Source organism: Castor canadensis, chromosome 13 (assembly GCF_047511655.1).
Source record: "Castor canadensis chromosome 13, mCasCan1.hap1v2, whole genome shotgun sequence".
NCBI classification, from domain to species: Eukaryota; Metazoa; Chordata; class Mammalia; order Rodentia; family Castoridae; genus Castor; species Castor canadensis.
The window spans coordinates 115,965,733-115,981,598 of NC_133398.1; positions in this window are offsets into that span (position 1 = coordinate 115,965,733).

The window sequence follows — 15,866 nt, forward strand, 5'->3', positions numbered from 1 at the left end:
GACTGCTAAATAAATAGACTACATGGAAGATTCTAGAACAGTCATATCTGTACACTGTGATTTTGAGTTCCTATGCTTACTAATAGGAACGGGCATTAGTTGGGAAAAGCAAGGCATAAGAACATAGGAAACAAAATTGGCAAACAAGAAAGAAAAATTTTCTCAGTGTAAGTCAAGGTTAGCACCAGTGGTTCACACCTATAATCCCAGCTACTTGTGAGGTGCACAGAGATCAGGAGGATCACAGTTTGAGGCCAGCCTGGGCAAAAAGTTTGCAAGACCCCATCTCAACCAACACAAAGCGGAGTGTGGTGGAGGTTGCCTGTAAACCCAGCTTCAAGGAAAGTGTAAACAGGATGATCACAGGAGGCCAACCCAGGCAAAAGCATGAGATCCTATCTGAAAAATACCTAAAGCAGAAGGTGCTGAGTGTGAGAATCAAGTAGTAGAAAACTTGCTTGGCAAATGCAAGGCTCTGAGTTCAAACTCAAGTCCTGAAAAAAACAAGTAGAATGTCATGGTGCTGATGGGAGGAGAAATCTGACAAAGAGAAAAATCACACATATGTAATTACCATTGTAAGAACTTTCACAAATGCCACAATGCACCTCCACCTAGCACAACAATGAAAACAAATTATAAATAGTACATGCACCAAAAAACCCAAAGATATAAATGCTAAGGAAAACAACACAGTCCAGACATCTAGAAGGAAAATGGAACCTTTCATTTTCCAAACGTTTATTAAGCATATCCCATATACTTGTGGATCACCATTTACTGGATGCTGAAGGAGATAACATCATAAAACAAGAACAGAAATTATGACTCATGGGCTAAACTGAGCTGGGTTATTTCTTAGTGATGCTCTCTTAAAGATAGAAAGACCCAGTTTCTGTACTAAACGACTGGACAGTCAATAAAGGAGACAGACCTGATGATAGGCAGGTGGCATGAATCGTAAGTGAGGGAAAGAAGTAGGAAAATGTTAAGAGACCAGAACACACCACCCTTCTGGCATCAGGATTAGTTGGGATTAAAGGCAACTGCAAAGAAACAGATTTTTTAAAATATAGCTTTCCTGTTCTTCCCCATTTGCACAAAAAGCAGGGCATACCTTTACTAAGGTAGATGTGTTTTTTTTCTTTTCTCTACCAGGAAAGACAGGGGTTGATGGATGTAGACAGTTTTAGATTGTTATCAGCCAGGAGATTGCACCTGAGCAATCTACCTGGTGAACTTGACTCACCACCCTATGCTACTCTTCTGCCTTCCCACAATGTGCCATCCCTGGAGATTCAAAGTCCTTTCTTCTGTCTTGTGCCCTCTCTAAAAACTACTGTCTTTGTTGAAGATACCATGCAAGTTTGAATTCAGAGCCACTCAGAGATTTACTCATTCCCGAGCATCTCCCATGTATTTATGAAACAAACATGTAAGGTTTCTCTTCATTTTTCCTTTTATTCATCTTTCTTTAGCTACAGAGTTCTGTCCTAGATAAGAACTCTGAAAGACAAAGAGGAAATTGTTTTCCCTCCCCTACAGTAGCACAGAAAAAGACACATCAATCTGCAGAGTAAGGAAAGACTTCATGGAAAATGCTTTCTCAGCAAGAACAGTGGGCACCTGCTGAAATACAGCCAGCATTGTGACATGCATTCACATGGCCTGGGGACACAGCATATAGCAGACAGGGGCTGTAGTGGACCTCAGCAGAGGAGACCAATTCTCTTGTTGTGCTTAGAGCTGACTCTGGAAATACACACACTGGAATCTTAGTTGTCGCCACTAACCACAGGCTAAGGGATGGAAGTTAGTGGTTTGCTTGATTTTCAAATGTTTTTTTGAAAAGAGGAACTGCTATAAAAATGTATACAAAATCCCAGTCATACAAGAGATGAAAGTAGAGTGGCTCCTTTGGAACTGAACGATAGTGTGGATATGGACATCTGCCATGCCTCTCCACCCTCGGCCATCTTCACTTGGCAAGAGAATGGATTGTCTTCCTGGCCAACCAGAGGAGACAGTGACTGCTGAAAGAGCTTAGCTTGTGTGCTTTTCCATAACTTATTTCATACCTCCATGACAACTTTAACACAAGCAAGACCATATATCATCTCAAATGCTTTTTGCCAGGTCAGTGATCTCTCATGAAAATGAACTAAATGTCAATCAACTTTGAAAGTGAAAAGTTCAGCCAGATAGTATCCAGACTGCTGGCTTCTTTTTCCTTCCTTCCTTCCTTCTTTCCTTCCTTCCTTCCCTCCCTCTTTCCTCCCTCCCTTCCTTCCCTCTTTCCTTCCTCCCTCCCTTCCTTCCTTCCAGTTCAGCAAAACACTCTAATAACCATTCTTCTATTTTCCCAGCATCTGTAAGAAAGCTCAGATACCGACTTCTTTGGAGTTCACACAAAACAGAAATTCACAGAAGTCACCATTTCTGATTGATGCAAATGATTCTGCTGGGGAAGTTGACAGGACTTACTGAGGCCAAGCTCTGGCTGTGACTCATCCTCCTGTCAGGCCATGGGAGGCTGGAGCTTGGTTGCTGTCATTAAACCAAAGGAGGACTTAGAAGGGGGCTACTGGGGGAGGGGGCAGGGGGATAGATCAAGGGTGAGAGCAGGATTTTTTTTTAAGTTTAAGACAGGATAAAAGAGCAATTTAAAAATCATTACTTTTTAACAATGAACATAGCTATTATTCTGAGCCCCAAATCAGGGTTGTAATAGTAAAAAAGACAAAAGCATCGCAGGGAAAATTGTTGAAACAAATCTCTTTGTAGATGACAGTAAAAATCTCCTTGCAATTCCAAAGGTAAATGGCAATTAAGGAGTTTCTGTTAAGTGTTTATTGTTCACCTGTTACGTGGGTGGCCTTTTAAGTGACTTTCTTTTTAAAGGAAAAGACAAAGGTTGTTCTCTTTGGTGTGTGAACTAAACATGATGCAAAAGCATGCGACATCAATTTCAAAATAATAATTGTCTTGATTTTCTAAGCCGATATGCTAATAACGACACTCTATTTCCTTTTTCAGCTCTTGTTTTCTTGGCTTATCACAGTTAACTATGCACCATGGCTCTGCAGGAAGACTGTAATGTAATTAAATCCTATTAACACATCAGGAATAAGCCCTTTTAATGGTCATACAGGCTTTGGGAGGCAGCTTGGATTTAATATCCTAAATTAAGCAAGTGTGAATGGGAAGATGAATCTTATTAAAAACTTAAATCTGATTGTATTTGAAAATTATTGCTTCCTTAATGTAATAAATTACCCAACACAGACTAGAACAAGTAATATGTCCTGTCTTCACATAACTCCACTTTATAACAAGTGACAAAAGAAATTATGTGTGACTATGGGGCAAAAAGAAAGGTCTTTTTATAAAAGTCATTTTGCATAATAAAACACCTAAATCATTTTAATAAACATGGGGGGTGGGGTGCAAATGACACACTTGGAGAGGGAGTCCTTTACCCTCTCCAGAAAGGGGATGTGGAAATATCAAGGTTAATGTTTTTTTTTTAAATTGCCATTCTGGCCAATTTGCTGTAAATTCTGAAAAGAAAAGCTGCTGCTTATGTTGTTGGTAACAAATTCCTCTCTCCAGAAGGCTACTGGAAATGCAAGCCACCTGCCATGCATTCTGCTGAGAAGGCTGGAGTCACAGTCTCTGAATACTAACGTGCACACCACACAGGCAAGAAAAGTTTGCATTGTCCCCACAGGGACACTTTAGGATGCCCCCTTTCCTGTCTTCATTGGGACCACCAGGCACCCACCACTCTCCCAACCCCTCCCAGCCCAGCTGACAACAGGCGTGCTTCCAGTCCATGTGAGTAGTGGGATGGTGTTCACCGGGAGACCCCTCCAGGAAGCATTTCTGTTGAAACTGCAGCAGGAATGCAAGACCTGTTCAATTATTTAAAGCAGACAAATGCTTCACAAAGTGTGTGTTTTAACTTAATCTGTTTTAGCCCAAACTGGTGAGGGTGCCTATTGCACTATGTATCAGAACATCATTTAGGCTTAGGTTTTATCCCTTTTATGACTTCCCTCTTTCAGTAGGCTCAGGAACACTAGCCACAGCTGATCTGAAAGGCAATGTCTCACCGGCAGATGGAAGTATTAAGCGGAATGCACCAGGCCAGCCTATGCAGTGGGCTCCATGTCTGGAGCCTGTGGGCTTACACGGTTTCAGGTCACGCTTCCACTCCATTTGAGGAGATTTCAATGCTCAGTTATTTGGCAAGTGTGCCCAAATGGCTCATTCAACATGATGATGCATTTAAATATTGTTTGGTGATGTGGAAGAGGTGACATCATCATAGGAATTCGAACCTTAGTTCACCCCAAATTTAATGCCTGCCAGCTCTCTCTGATTACCATGTTCCCCCAAGCCTCCTGCTGGAGTTTCCTCACACTCGCTGCCTACAAACCTTCCCTGAGATGTCTCTGCACCCATGTCATCCTGCTAGGCATGAAGAGTCTAGGTGGGAGCCTGGCTTTCTGGGAGCAGCTCAGCCTCATAGAGGTGTGGCTGTAGACAGGTTCAGCTGCTAAATTTCCCTGTGCCTCAAAAGCAAAATGAGCCCAGTCATGATCTAACCTACACCAAGGTTCACTAGAATGAGGCCCAAGAAACACTTAGCACGGTGTCTAGTCCTCCATGTTCAACAAACATTACCTCCCTTACCTCCATTGTGGACCCTTGAGGTTTTTGCCTGTCACCCCCCCTTCTCCATATTACCACATGCCTCTGCACAAGGACATGCTTATGCTACTGCATATACCATATCCTTAATTATGTGTCATAAGCCTTTTCTGTTGACTAGACATTCCCTAAGAGCTCATTTTGTCATCCAACAGGCTTAACATGGTACCAGATACATAGTAATCACTTCTAAGTATTTACTAACTAAACGCAAGAATTGATGAATAGATGGATTTAACAAGAGCTGAATTAAGCAGATAAGCCAAAATCACAAGGAGATCAATACAGAGATTGCAAGGTGGCCAAAGTTAGAAAATGGTGTTCAAATGTTAATAGGAATTGAAACAACCAGAATTTTCAATACATTGTTTGTGAGACTATGAATTGCCTCGGTAACTACAGAAAATTATGTAGAATCCCTAAAAAAGCTGAATATATACCTAGTCTGTAGCCTACAATGCTTCTATTTTATATACACCCAGTAAAAATGAATGGATGCATCCACAGAGCACACACAGAGCAGTCTTCTCAGCAACTTGATTCATAAAGCCCCAAGTTAGAAATGATTCGAGTCCATAGCAGAAGAATGGATTAAAAGTATTTGAGACACATTTATATGATAAGATAGTGCCTCTAGATTTAAAAAAAGAATAGTGACATTGGCCGCAATAGGGATAAACCCCTAAAAGTTTATGATGGGAGAAAGAAGGCTATAGTCAGTACAAAAAGTTGTATGTTATATGATTCCCCTTATATGAAACAAGCTCACCTGTAGTGCAAAATTCAGAATAGTGGTTACCCCACTGGGGTGTCAGAAATGTTCTACATCTTGATCTCTGAGTACAAACACTCGCACAATTCACGAACAATGTACTTCTTTCCAGTTAGTGTACTTTACTTTGTATAAATATTTTCTCCAAAAGATAAAATGGTAGTAAGGTTTCTGGCAGGCACATAAATTGGTACAACCTTCTGCACAGTCATCGGGAAGTTTATGTCAAAAGCATCCTAAAAGCCTTTATTCGAAAATCCCATTTCTAGGAATTTATCCACAGAAAAACATTGGACAAAGGCACAAAGATGTCTGTGCAAGTATTGCCCACCCAAGTCTGCCTGCCCCCCCAAATCTCTGCGTGCCCCTTGAAAGACAATAGTCAAGAGACAAGAGTTGGTAGGAAGGAGAGCAGGTTCATTCATGGACCAGCATCCTGAGAAGGGAGGGAGGAGCTACTGTCCTCAGAAAAACAGCATCTTGTGGAACTCAAGTACACTAACAGGCTTTAACATGGAGGGAAAGTACATGCCATGAAGACTCCACACTAAATGGGGTCTTGTCATCTCCAGGGGTGTGTCTCCTTTTCTTTGTCTCAAACATTGTAATTGACGTCAGCTTCCTGGGGTTAGGTCCTATAATTCTTTAGAAATTGTATTACTTTTGTACAGGTTAAGTATCACTTACACATTCTGATGTAATTTGAAGGTCACCAGATGTTCTGGGTGGTGTGAATCCGGAGAAAGAATATTTAGAAGTAGGTGGTGTTTTTCTTTAGGATTTACAATATTGAACAATTGGAGGAAGAAAAACTCTGCCAAGTACAATTTACAAGGAAGCAGTTGCTGTTCCGTAATGGTAGCTACCAATCTAATATTTATACTAGCAAAAATAGAAATACAAGTAGCTAATACATGAAAAAGCTGCCTAGTGAAACACCAGACACTTGGGAAGAAGTTGTAGGAATGAAATTTCTGACATGAGAAGGCTAGCTATAAAATGTTCAAGAAAAAGGCAGGTGGCAGAGCATTGTGTGTGGTGGGGTTTTATGTTGTTAACACAGAAATATACATACAGAAATACGTCGGTACACCCACATATATATTTGTCACAAAAAGGTCCCCAATGATATGCAGCAAAGTGTACAGAGGATTTTTCTGGATGTGATTCAGGTGATTTGGTGTGTTTTCATTTTGGCTGTATATTTAAGTAAATATATATTTGGGCACATGAGAAGATATGCAGAAGTGAAATAGGGTAGTCTAAGACCATGTTCAATAAAAGAAGACTGTACCTTTTTTGGAAAGTAATGGATTTTCCTTCCTGAAGTAGGGAGACTTCAGTCCTGAAGTAGGGAGACTTCAGTCCACCCTCTAGAAGAGGTTAGTCCTGCCTGATGACACCAACATGAACAGTCCCTGACCTATGCTACTTAAAATGACTTACCTCCCTGGAAAGCCTCTGGCACGGTTTGAATATTTGTCCTCTGCAAAGCTCATGTGGAAATTTAATTGCATTTTTAATAGTATTAAGAATTGGGATCTTTAGGTCATTGGGCCACAAGGCTCTGCCCTCACAAATGGATTAGTGCCATTGTCCTAGGAGTGAGATATCATGGCAGTGGGTCCCTCATGAAGGGATACATTTGCCTCGGTTAGTCTGTATCTCACTATCTCTTTGCACTTCTGCCATGAGATGTCACAGCAAGAAGGTCCTTGTCAGATATGGCCTCTTGATCTTGGACATCTCAACCTCCAGAACCACTAGGCTCTATTCATTATAAATTTCTCACTCTGTTGTACTCTCTTACTGCAGCACAAAACAGATGAAGACAGGCTGAAACAGGAAGCTGTATCTATTTGACCCTCCCTAGGGAACATGGTTAAGTAACTCATGACCTGCTAGAATCCAAAAAGAGTTTCCATTTAGAGACTTAAATTTTAATTGGATGCCATTAATGAACCCTAAATAAATATTTAATTGTATAATTAGCCAAATCTCCCCAGTTCAAAATATAGTTTTACCTGCATGCTAAGGAGTCTCCTTGGTTTTCACTCCAGATTTTGGGAAGAAAATGTTGGAGAGATGGAAAAACACACATAACACAGAGATGGACACAGAGAAAGACCAAGAGAGAGAGAACTCCTTCTCAGTCATTGCCATTGAAAAATCTGGTCTCATTTTTGGCATTGCCAGTTGATCATTCTTTGCTCTAATTATTTCTTCTTCTTTCTCTTTGATTTTCTATTGATTCTCAATAGTTGGATGAAAAGTAACCAAGTTTCCTTCTGCGTTTTTCTCAGAGTGTATTTATTGCAGCTCAAGGTCTAGGAATTTTTCCAGTCTTGTGCAATCCACTGGAGTGCCTCATCCCATGTTGTGTGGCTGACACCACACCACACTTCACACACATACACACACACACACACACACACACACACACACAAACACACACACACTTCTTCCCCAATGTGCTATTTCAAGTCACAGTTTGTGTTTTTATATTACTATTTTCATTTTGAAAAACTACTTTGAAACTTACAGAAAAGTTGCAAGTTCAAAGAACTTTTCCTTGAATGATTTTATAATAAGTTTCTGACCTATTACTCCAACACCAGAAAACATGTGTTTCCTACAGACACATTTCCCTGCATGACCCCAAAAGCAAGAGATTGACATCAATACATCATCACGATCTAATCCTCCCATGCCCCATCAAGAGGACCAGTTGGCCCAATAAGGTCCTTCAGATCAGAAGGTAAAGCTGAGAACAACCCTTGTGCATAGCATTTTCTTGTCCTGTCTCCCTGTCTCCTTCAGTCTTGCAAAGTTTCCAGTCTCTCCATTGATGCTCATGAGGTTAGCCATTTTGGAGATGGCAGCCCCCTCCATCTGGGTTTTTCTGGTGTTTCTCAGATTATGCATCTATGGCAAGAATATCACAGAATCGATGTGTTCTCAGGGCATCCTACCAGGGGGCATGCAATCCTGACTGGTCTTCTCAATCAGATTCACTTTGAGCTCTTGAATAAAGGGGTATCTGCTAGGCTTCTCCACAGAAGCTACTCTTTCTCCCTTTTTAAATTAATAAGTATCCTGTGGAGAGATATTTTGAGACTATATAAATATCTATATTCCCTGATTAAAATTAGAAATACTGCTTTGCTTATTTATATGTGTATAGACCCATAGTTTCCTATTTTATTCGATGGGTTATAATCTTTTTACTATCATAATTTATTTTAACACTTACATTGCCTAGAAACAAATTTGTGGGAGCTCCTCTTAGCTGATGTGTATACCTGTGTGTGTGTGTGTTTGATCACTTCTTCACTTTCTGGCACAATATTAGGTTCCAGGTCATATTCTGTTTCCCTTTCCTATTCTAGGATCAGACTTTTTTTCCAAGGTGTTCTGGCTCCTTTTATCCAAGAATAATATTAGAAAACAAGATCCGGCTACTTGGTGCATTTGCTAATTGGGGTAAAGCTTCTGAGTTCTCTCAATAGACAGAGCTATGGGATCTATGAATAGACACATATGTATTTGTGAATGTACATTTCAAAAGCACATCAATGTCTGTATTATTTCTGTATTTATCTATGAGTTCACACTAGTAATTCCAATTTCAACCCAATACCACAAGGTTCACTCTAGTGTTCTCCCTTTCATATGTGTCTCTTTTCTCCCCAAAAGTGAGAAATGTGGATCCCATCATCTTTAAAATATTTATCATTGTGACCAATCATCCTAGATGTAACTGTCCCATCATCTCAGCAGTCATCATTTCTCCTGTATGAAACACTTCTCAGCCAGCTCAAGCACTGACCTCACACAGGGCACCAGACAACCTTCATGTGCTGCCTTGCTCACTCTGTGTGGCTCTGACACCACCTTGTAGACTCCCCAGGATGACACCCTCTCCACTCTGCTCATGGCACACCTGCCCCACTTTCTTGTTTGCTCTGTGGCCCGATTAGTTTCAAGACTGATGTGTTCAGATATGAATGGAGAATAAATGAAAGGAAGGGAATGGACAAAGAAAAAGAATCATGACATATTTTAACAAATTGTAACTATTTCTTCTTATTCTTCTACTTAATTCTCCAATTAAATGTTTATTTTTCTAAGTTACAGTTAGATGGGAACAAGAAGTTCTGGTATACTATTGCACAGACGGGTGACTGTAAATATCAGCAATGTTCTAGAATTTCAAAAGAGCTAGAGGAAAGGATTTTTGAAAATTGTCATCATAAACATGTCTTGAGATTTGATTTAAATCAAATTAAACATGACACAATGTATACATGCATTGAAACACCATGTTACCCCACTAATAGGTGTGATTTTATGTCTTATGTGCCAGTTAAAAATAAATTTAACTTGCCCCATGGTTCTGCACAAGGAGACAGCTTCCAGACATTGTGTGCCATCAGCAACACAATCATTCCCTGGAGCATTTCCTGTGTAGGTACTCAGACTTAAATACTCTTTCTTTTTTTAGGATAATAATCTGTATCCATTTAGATGAGAGGGTATTCCTTCCAACAATTTTAAACCCTCTAACATTCCTTCCTCCCATCTCCAGCTCCACAGATACAGATGTAGAGGATATAGATACAAATGTGTGTGTTGTGTTATTTCACACAAGCCTGCTGATGAATTTGTGTTGTTTCTATCACACTCAACAACATGTCTGTTCATAAGCAGCTACCTACCCAGGGATGAGAGCAGGACTGACCAATGCAATTGCCAATAGAGGTACATAGTATTAAACAAGTCACTACCATTCTAAACACCGGAGTCCTTGTCCCCGGGTCTGACTACATCAGTCACACATACTCAACCTCAGTCCCATTCAGAGCAATTCTTGTGGCTTTCAATGATGCCTAGTGAAGCTTATTAAACCTTGTCCTTCCATAAATACCTCCACATTTACTGTCCTGGTAGGAAAGTTTTGTGATACAATTTGCATGTATTGGACCCCACTGGCTAGCCATCCATTCTGAGGTGACTGTCATGCTCAGCAACACTTCACCTGTATGAACCATAGATCCTTTATTTGTGGCAAAACTTAAAAGTCTATGGGACAAACAAAAGCCCAGAAAATGAGCTTTTGGAACACAGTAATTTACACATATGTTGCCAGGGCAGAGCACAAACATATCCTACAGAACCTTCAGGTCAGCCTTTGATAAGACAGAGGACAAGTTTTATGTGAGAAATACTCAGCTTTAAAATGTTGATGACAGACCTTGTTCTGTACAATGAATGTCTCACTGAAGTACTGTGTGCAGAGTTGCCCAGTTTCCAAGCTGACAGGGCTTGTGCCTGCACATTTTCTCTTACCTATGTTGCACTCTGGGAGGGAAAGCCCATCATCCCAAAAAGCTTGCTCCTGTCATAGCCACCCACATTGCCACTAACTATTTCTGGTTGATCACCTCCAGACACAATTGGGAGCTGGAGGTGTGGCTCAATTTTGCAAGTGCAAAGCCCTGAGTTCAAACTCCAATCCCACCAAAAAAGAGAGAGAGAGAGAGAGAGACCTTACAAAAACCCAATCAGCCTAGTTTCCCCATTTGGTTCTTCAAAATGCAATGTAGAATGTCATTCAATTATGAGAAGAGGAGGCCATCATGTACACATATACACACACATATACAAATGTACATGACCACACAAACACACAGGGATGCGTGCTCATCCACACACATGTACTCTCGTGCACACACATACATGCATGTGTGTATGTGTGCATGTGTGAATGTGTGCACATGTGCATGTGTATATGTGTGTGAGTGCTTGCATGTGTGTATATATGAGTGTGTGCTCTGCACTCCATTTTCATAAAAGGAAGAAGACACATTTTTCTACGTAATTAAGAGCATGGGGACCTTCACTCTAGTTTTATGACAATATAATCTCTAAGAAAGTAATAAATTAATTACAAATTTCAAAAAAGAGAAAAGCTGCCTTTCCATTATCAACACCAGTGCATTCTATGTTTTGTCCATCTCAGTGAATCTGTATCTTGGTGTCATAGGGAGGAGTCATTTGGATAAACTTAAAGACAGTGACTATAGTCCTGCCATATGCATTTCTCAACCACAATCATCCCCTCTAAAACCCCATTCCACCATGCAGGTTGCCTGTTACCCCTGTGTCTCTCATACCACCATTCCACCTGCTCGCACTGTTACTGGGAGCTGGCATTTCACTGATCCCAGGGTCCTGCAGCTTGGAGGGTTTCGTAGCCCCAGCAGAAGAGGGAGAGGAGAACTTGTGTTTGGTAAGAAAGATATCAGGGAAAAAATAACCTAGCCTTGGCTGTTCTGCATGCTAGCAAGACCTATTCCTGGCACCTCTGCTTGCTATCAAACACTTTTATTGATCCTCTTCCATCTCCTGACCAAGAAAGGGCTTTGCATTAATTTTAACCTAATGTCATCTGTATAAACCTATGAGGGGAGGGGACACAAATGTCCTGAACCCTACACACACTGCACCTACATACAAACGTGATAAAATTTAATTCATCATCTTTATTTATCAGTGAGAGATTAGCAACAAGAGCAAATAATAGAATAAGTACAATATGCTATGATAGAAATTACTTAAAAGAGGGATTTTAAAAAATATTTTCAGATGCCTGTTGATTGTGGGTAACTGAAACAGTCTTATCCAGGGAACTCTGCTCCTGCAAGCTTTGTGTGAGTCCTGTGAGCCAACTACCATTGTCTAGAGACAACCCACCAACTGAACACAGCAACAGATACTATGGGATCCTGCTCCTGCTGGCTTGACCTGCCTTTCCTGGCATACTCAGGCCTCACAGCCCTGAGGGCTCCTTAGGGTCCAGCACTGATATACCCTTTTTTCTTGCACACACACACACACACACACGCATGCATACACAAGCACACACATGCACACACACTTGCAATCTGTTGTACAGCTTTTAGTCTGCCCATTTTCTTTCCCTAGCCAACTACACTGCTAACTTTCAACTGAAAGTAAGGCTCATTCAATAGAACACAAAGGAATTGAGATTGTCCTTGTTTGTTGTAGAAGTTGGAAAGCAGTAATTAGGGTCCCTAAAAAGAATCCTGAACTCTGTTGCCCTTGGAATATCTGCTGTGTGATCACAGTACATCTATCTGAGAAATGGCCATGAGAAATAAGAAAAGATGCCTTACCCTTGACCTGCTAGTCCAAAGTAGTCAGTAGAGCTATGTGGTAACCTAATTAATGAGTGATCAATAAATACAAAGAAAATTATGTAAATGCAAGATTCACAATGTTGAATGAGAATGTGACTTGCTTAACATCACCCCAAAGCACAGGTAAAAATAGACAAATGGAATTCATCAGACTACGAAGCTTCCACCAGCAAAGGAAACAATTAACAGAGTGAAGAGGCCAGCGACAGAGTGGGATAAAATATTGCAATATTGGATAAGGGGGTTCTATCAAAAATATACAAATAATTCAAACTACTCAATAATAAAATAACAACAACCTTATTCAAAAATGGGTAAAGTTTCTGAACAGATATTGCCCAAAAGAAGACACAGAGATGGCCACAGATATATATATATATATATATATATATATATATATATGGCAAATGTTCAACATTTCAATAATCACAGAAAGAAAAATTGAAACCACAATGAGATAGCATCTCACACTTGTTCTATTGACTGAAGAAGAAGAAGAAGAACAAGAAGAAGAAGAGGAAGAAAGAGGACTGAGCATGTGGGAGGCCCTGAGTTCAATCCTCAGCACCAAAAGAAAAAGATGAAAGCTAACTACTGCTGATGACAACATGGCAGAAAGGGAGCCCTCGTACACAGCTGGTGGGAATGGAATTCGGTACAGCCATTCTGGAAGACAGAATGGAAATTCTTCAAAAAACTAAAAATATAAATACCATACAATCCGACAATCCCACTAAAGGAATCAAAACCAGTATGTCAAAGAAATGCCTGGACTCGTGTTCACTGCAGCATTACTGAAACAGCCAAGGAATGAAAGCATTGAGGTGCCATTGACGGCTAACCTTGGGTAAACTTGGGCATAGAAAAGTGGTGTAGCTCGCAGTAGAGCACTATTCCATCTTTAAAGAGCAGGAAATGCTGTTGTTTGCCATGGAAAACACTCAGGCACAGAGAGACAAATACTACATCATCTTATTTATATGCAAAAATCTAAAAATGCTCAACTCATTCAAGTGGAGGATAGAGTGGTAGTTACCAGAGGCTGGAGTTGGGTTGGAAAGGAAAGGGTACAAAGTTTTAAGTTGGTAAGAACAGTTCTGGTGGTCCATTGCACAGCATGGTAACAATATAGTGAATATCTCAAAATAGCTAAAGAACATTTTAAATATTTTCACCACAAAGAAAGGGTAAATATTTATATTAATTAGCCTGATTGATGATTCCACAGTGTGTACATGTATCGAAAGAATCATCACATTTGTGCCCCAGGAATATATACAATTGCCCTCAGTCATTTAAAAACAAATTAAAATTTAGAAAGAAGAAACTGGAATTGTAAACACACAGGAGTCACGCATGCATCAATCTGCTTAAACAATAATTGTATAAGCGTGGATGGCATAAATTTATTTCTTTCATAAGAGTTGAAATGTACCTAGCAGGTTGGAGTCTTCTCTCAGGCAGAAATAAATATGCGTCAGGAGTCATTGATCAGAATTGGGCTCAGTTCTTCTGCTTTTACCCCCACCTCCATTCATTCCCCAATGGGTAGTATGCACTAGGCTGAGCTGCTCATACGGGGGAATTTCTGGCATACTGTTTAACTCTGTGTGTGTTTCCAGCTGAGAAATAGTAAACAATATCTGTATTATTTTGAGAAAAACTCAGCCTGGAAATACTGACTTTAGTATAAAGTCAATCTAAGGAGGGTTTCATTAGTGATACAGCAAAGGTGTCAAGGTGGAGGGGTCCCTACCTGAGGCAGCTTCATGCTACAGACCCCAAAGGCAGGGCTACAGTGCAGAACTGCGGGAAAGGATGCTTCCCTGCCCACTTAGGCCTGTGGACAGAGGAGGCTAGTGGTGATTTCTTCAGCTTGTACAAACCTTTCACCTAATGGCCGGGGGCTCTCTTTGCAAATCTTCACACCTAAACCCAATCTGCCAGTCAACTTTCAAGGAAAGAACTATCAAAAGAATATGCTTTTTAAAGAAAACAGCTACATCATATCACGAGAAAAATGTCACCTTGATTCCTCTGAGGCCTCATCAATTCTCCATTCTGCTCTCTGCTCCTTATTAATTATCAAATTTTATTTATGCTTTAGTTATTCAGATAGTCTGCTAAGTTCTTATGAAAACAAGGAAACATGTTTTTTTTACATTTGCCAAAATCTGCTGTTTCTTTTCCCTCAGAAGCCCAGAGAGTGAGTTCTTGTGACTTCTTCGGTGGATGACAGATTTCGATCTAATTAATCCAGAGCCCCGTGCATAGAAATGACTGCAAAGAAAACATGTCTATTAACAAAAAGCAGTGATCACTGGTAGGCGCAGGGCCAGTGACTCAACATAAGCCATGTACTGATGCCTACAACTGTCTCTGTGCCATGTGGGTTCTGCTGTAGCCTTGAATTTGATCCAAAGAAAGGTTAAAGGATGTCAACCTTAACTGGGGTTTAATTGATACTGGTAAGAGGTTTTAAATAAAGAAACAGTGTGTGCACAATTTGAAATAAGGAACACGTCAGGCTCTCTCTATCCTCCCTGCTTGATGACAATTCAGTTACAGCCAGATAATCATATTGGTTTTCAAACTCAACTTTCTTGAATATGATTTTGGAGGGATGTTGGGTTAACATGTTGGACTGAATAGTCCTCCATCAGTCTGTGGCTAGGCTGTCTTTGTCACAGTGTCATTCCTTACATAAAGCACAGATAGAAATCAAGTCACTCTTCCCTCTGTATCTCCTGTTCAGATATTTGTCCCTTGATCACCAAAGTCAAAGGTCTTAGCATTATCTTGACTCCTCCAGCTTTCTAATCCTCCACTCACCCCAGAAATTCATAAATTCTATCTCTCATATATATCCACTTCTCTCCCTCAACCAAGGGAAAGCCCTCATTTACTCACCCCTGACTCAAAGTCTTCTAGCCAGAATGCTCACCTTCCAACCTTCCCTCTAAACTTCTGAACACTCCTATCTAAAAGCCCTGGTGGTTGTTCTGAATCTCCAGAGGCAGAATTAGATTCTGGAGAGGTACCTGACATTCAGATCCTCCTCCAGTATGGTCTCATTCCTGCCTTTTGTCCCAGCTACCTGGGCATCCTATCCTCCCCAGGTGTGCACATGTCTCTTTGTCCTACTCCCTGTGCTT